This window comes from Acomys russatus, chromosome 6 (assembly GCF_903995435.1).
Source record: "Acomys russatus chromosome 6, mAcoRus1.1, whole genome shotgun sequence".
In the NCBI taxonomy this organism is placed as follows: Eukaryota; Metazoa; Chordata; class Mammalia; order Rodentia; family Muridae; genus Acomys; species Acomys russatus.
The window spans coordinates 3,502,689-3,507,813 of record NC_067142.1 but is presented as its reverse complement, the minus strand read 5'-3'; the positions used below and the strand labels follow the sequence as shown (position 1 = coordinate 3,507,813).

Sequence of the window (5,125 nt, the reverse complement as noted above, 5' to 3'; positions counted from 1 at the left end):
ATTGCCTAATAATTGCCTCACATTGAGTGCCATTTGCTATTGTTATTAATTTACTAGTATTGCTTAATAATGTTTATTATCAGGCCTATAATTATTATTATGGCAGTATAACACACTATAATCAATCATAACACAGATACCTGTTATATTTTAATATAGCCTTAATTAACCTGGGTCAGGGTAGCTTTTCCTTGAAATGTTTTATTGCATCACTATTGGTTTAATTTCTTTTTGTGTAGAGATATTAATGTAATACTATAATTTGTGTAATAAGTATACACAACTAGTGTTCATAGAAGCATGTTATTTCCTAATTGGCAAATTGCTCTTATCATTGTCTTTTGTCCTGTATTTCTCAGAGTGTGCTGAGTGTGACCTGGAGGTTTAGTGGGCTGTTACTTTCAGACCCTCTACCTCTTCACAGGACTCCTCATTGCCCTCTTACAGTCTTCAATTTGCTAAAGTGTTTAAGTTCAGTGCTGATCTGCTCAAAGAGCTAGCAAAATCACCCTTTATAAAAATACAAATACAAATATTGGAACCTTTGTTGTCAACCCCCTTTTTCTTTACCTTTTAAAAAAAATTATTCATATTACATCTCAATTGTTAGCCTATCCCTTGTATCCTCCCATTCCTCCCTCCTTCCCACTTCCCCCCTACTCCCCTCCCCTATGTCTGTGACTGAGGGGGGCCTCCTCCCCCTGTATATGCTCATAGGGTATCGAGTCTCCTCTTGGTGACCTGTTATCCTTCCTCTGAGTGCCACCAGGCCTCCCCCATCAAGGGGACATGGTCAGAAATGGGGCCCCAGAGTTTGTATGAAAGTCAGACCTCACTTACCACTCAGCAGTGGAAAATGTCCTGTCCATTGCCTAGGTCTGGGTAGGGGTTCGAAGTATATTGCCTATATTTTCCTTGTGGTACATTTACACTATGGAATACTATTCAGCTATTAAAAACAAGGAATTCCTGAGATTTGTGGGCAAATGGATTGAACTATAAATTATTATAATTAGTGAGTTCACCCAGAAGCAAAAAAAGACAAATTGTATATACTAACTTATATCAAAACACTAGCCCAAGGGGTATGTCCCATGAAAGACTTTACTTACCAGGAAAGTGGGTCAGAGGGGAGGACAACCTATTGGGACATTAGGTGAGAGAAGCATTGGAGAATGGAGAAATAGAAGGATCCAGAGTGTCCTGGAAACCTACAAGAAGAACATTATGATGGGCAGATCTGGGATGGGGTCCCTCCTGGTCAACCCTTTTTTCTTTCTTTTGCTAATGTTTACCACTGGCAGTGTGATGTGCTCTTAAATTCAATGTAGATTTATGTATGTAACAGATAACAAAGGGAAATTATATGTGTAGAAAAGAAACTTATTCTGAAAATATGGCTATGCAGGATCAGTTTTTCTTTAATGTTTGGATGGTATAAGGATAATTTTATTACCCTGAAAAAGAATATATGAAAACATACCTTTTAATCATCTATAATTACATGAGTCTGTCAATGCCCTTAGATTAGAAGTTAATCCTATACTTACTATCATTTTTCCTTTTAATTTCTTTATTTGGTATTTCTTTAGTGAACCTAAATTATGCATATAATATAATTATGAGCACATTTTACCACAATGTTATGTGTGGTAAGCTGGAACATCAGTGGGATCCAGAATCTTCTGCAAGGGCTTGTTGTCAGGAAACCAGCAACTGTCCCACAGCCTTGCAACATATTTTGGACAAGCTGGATGCAGATTGCTTCTGTCTCCAGGAGAACAAAGTGACTAGACATATACTGACAGAACCCCTGGCTATTGTTGAGGGTTTAACTCCTATTTCAGCTTCAGCCACAGCCACAGTGACTATTCTGGTGTGGCTACCTTTCATAAGGGCGGTGCTGCCCCAGTGGCTGCTGAAGAAGGCCTGAGTGGTGTGTTTGCTACCCTAGATGGGAATGTTAGTTGCTATGGAAACATGGATGAGTACACCCAAGTGGAACTCAGGCATCTGAATATTGAGGGATGGGCCCTCCTTATGCAACACAAGATCCACACATTGGAAGGGAGGGGAAGACCTTGACCTTATTCAATGTATAGTGCCCACATATGGATCTTGGGAAGCCTGAGTGGTTGACATTTAAGATGTGTTTCTAGTTGGAGGCCTACACTATTGTTACCAGATCCTTACTGAGACTGTTGTCACATATCCCGTTGTTGCTGTCTGTGAAGGAAATTTTTAATCTTTGAATTTGCAGGTCCAGCCACTTCATGTGTTCTAGCAGGTCATCCAACCAGACCCATGACTCATAGCAATGAACATTTGAAAGTAAACATATGTTGATAAAAGTCTATACTGCATGATACACTGCAGCTTCCGTTACAAGACTTTATGTTTGTCTGTTTTATTTTACTTGGGGGAGAAGTGGGATTTTGGTGCATGAAGTGTAAATCATAGACATTCTATTAAAGTGTGTGTGTATGTATGTGTGTGTGTGTGTGTATATATATATATACACACACACACACATACATATATAAAGAGTGTTTCTATTGCTTGCTGAAGATCTGAGCAGAGGTATTCCTGGCATCTGATAGTCACATGATAATCCTGGGGAACCTGAATACAGCCCACCCACTGAATCATTGACCACTGTGATGCAGACAGTCTGGAGTGCTTTGAAGAGAACCCAGGGCATTAGTGTATAGATGGCTTGCTTAGTAACATGGGTACCGAGAGGCTGGATCCTATATTGGGCTCCTCATGGATAGCTACTGCTGCTTCCATCCAAAATAGGCTTTCATCTTCTGATCAGTGATCAGTGGCATGTGCCACCTCAACTATGGCTTCCAACTTGACTATGTACTGAGAGATAGGAGCTTGGTCATAGATACCTTTCAGACCTCTTTCCTACTCCCAGTGGTGATGGGCTCCGAACGCTGTGCTGTGGGAGTTGTCTTTAATGTATTCTTTGTACCAGAAAAACAGTGTCTAGCTCTGTGTACCCACTTCCTCCCTGAGTTTGCAGGTACCCAGCTCAAGATTCTTCACCTCCTCATTCCTCTTGAACAAGAACCTTTGTGAGGACAGCTAATTTCACAACCCAGTCAGCAAATACAAGGAACAGAAGCAGCCAGGCAAAGCCCATATGAGTTATTTCCAGCTTTCCTCTAACCTTCTGCAAATTTCTAACATGGACCTGCCTAGATTGCCTCTGGTGGGCACTCTTACAACCTCAAGACTCCATAAGTGGTGGCAGCAGCAACAGTGGTAGAAGGAAAGAACAATGTTCCAGAGTCCAAAGACAAGAAGGAAGTATGGACCTCCTTTGGAGAGCGATGCTGAGTGGGCCCTCACTTATTTGCCTCTGCAGAGGCTACAAGTGCAATACGTACTGTGAAGAAAGTAAGACCCAACTTGGGACTATTTCTACATGTGTGCTAGACCACGAGGTCCTCCCAGTATCACCTTGTCCTGTTGTAACTTCTGGATCAGGCCTAGCTAAACAAACTGAGGTACAGCTATGTCTGGAATGTGTCACCTTCTGTAAAGGGTCTGATGCCAGGTCCTTGCCTCTGAAGCTGCTTGCTCCCCAAGGCTTCCTCTCTTTCCCTGCTTTCTCTTCTCTCATTTCCCTCCCTCCCTTTACTTCTTCCTCTAGTGCCTCCTCCCTCTTCTCACATCTCAATTTCTTCCTCTTTGTATACATAAAAAGAAGGAATTAATTTAAATCATTTCTGCCCTTTCTGGACACTTTATTTATTCATAAATAAACTTGGTATTGTTTCAAAATTATAAGTCAACAGCCACACTCTGCTGCAGCGTCTGCGCTGTAATTACCCCTACATATCAGGCGAGGGACTGCGGGTTGAAGAACACTCAAGACAGCTGGTCATCCTTTCTAAGAGAGTGCCCTTTAATGAGGAGGGGCCAAGGCCTTTTATACAGTACAGAGGCAGGTGGAAAAATACAAGATGATGTAGATAGGAAGTCCCCAGGACAAGAGGAACCATATAACCAAGGTAACCAGGGTGCAAAACAGGAACTTGTGGTCAGCTCAGCAAGGCACAATGTTCACAACAGAAAGCAGCCAGGACAGAATAACAATTACATACTGGCCAGGGCATGGCCACAAGGGGCCCAAGCCTAACAATTCCCAATCCTCTGCCAAGACTAGGTGAGCAAGTCCTCAATTGTTCCTGCCTCACAAATATGTCTCTCAGATATCCTGGGCCATATGGCTGAAGATGATGGTTCAATGTTGTAGCGAGTTTTGGATGACTGCTTAGGTAGCAAATTGTCTCTGTCATCTTCTAATCAGGGAAGCTGCTAACATATACCCCCTTGTTTACTCAGGTAATTAAATTTATTCTTTCTCAAGTATCTGATGAGGTTGAAGACCAGATAATTTAGTTCTACAATTAAGCTTAGTTGTTTAGGAGTTAAGATGTTTTTAGCTCTAGATAGATGTTTTAAGTTGATAATGATGAGATATGATAGATATTGATTTGCATTTAGAATTTTAGATGCACCAACATAGGATAGATGTTTTCTTCAAGGCTGAAAATGCAAATAGCCAAAACACTAAGAATGTAACATGTTTGTAACTCCTGATTGTTTCATGGTTCTTCTTGCTTAGATAGTTTATAATATATATAATATGCATGTGTGTGTATTTATTGTATATTATATATGAGTTTATTATATATATGTGTACACATATAATATATAAATGTATATGTAAAAATAAAAACAACTATTTAATACAAAATAATAAATAATTATAGGAAATTTCTTTTTTGTGTGCAAATATGTGAAGGCTAATCTTGGTTGATAACTTCAACATACCTTGGAAGTGGCAACCATAAATGAGGAATTTCCTCTATCAGAATTGCCCATAGACATGCCTGCTGGGCAATTTCTTATTCATTAACTGATATAGAGTATTACCTCTGTGGGATGTGCCATCCTGAAAATGTGGTCCAGTTTTGTAGAAGGAAATCAAGTGAGCAAGTTTTTAATGAAGAAATTTAGTAAGTAGCCTTCCGGTATGAATTTTGCTATAGTTTCTGCATTTCAGTATCTCTTTTGGCTTCCACAGGTGAGGGACTATGGCCTGTAA

General features: G+C 40.2%; 1 pseudogene; it reads left to right on the top strand.

Moving 5' to 3' along the window:
* Positions 1-1,640: 1,640 nt before the first annotated feature.
* On the top strand, positions 1,641-3,508 carry LOC127190902 (DNA-(apurinic or apyrimidinic site) endonuclease 2-like; annotated as a pseudogene).
* The last annotated feature ends 1,617 nt before the right edge of the window (positions 3,509-5,125 follow it).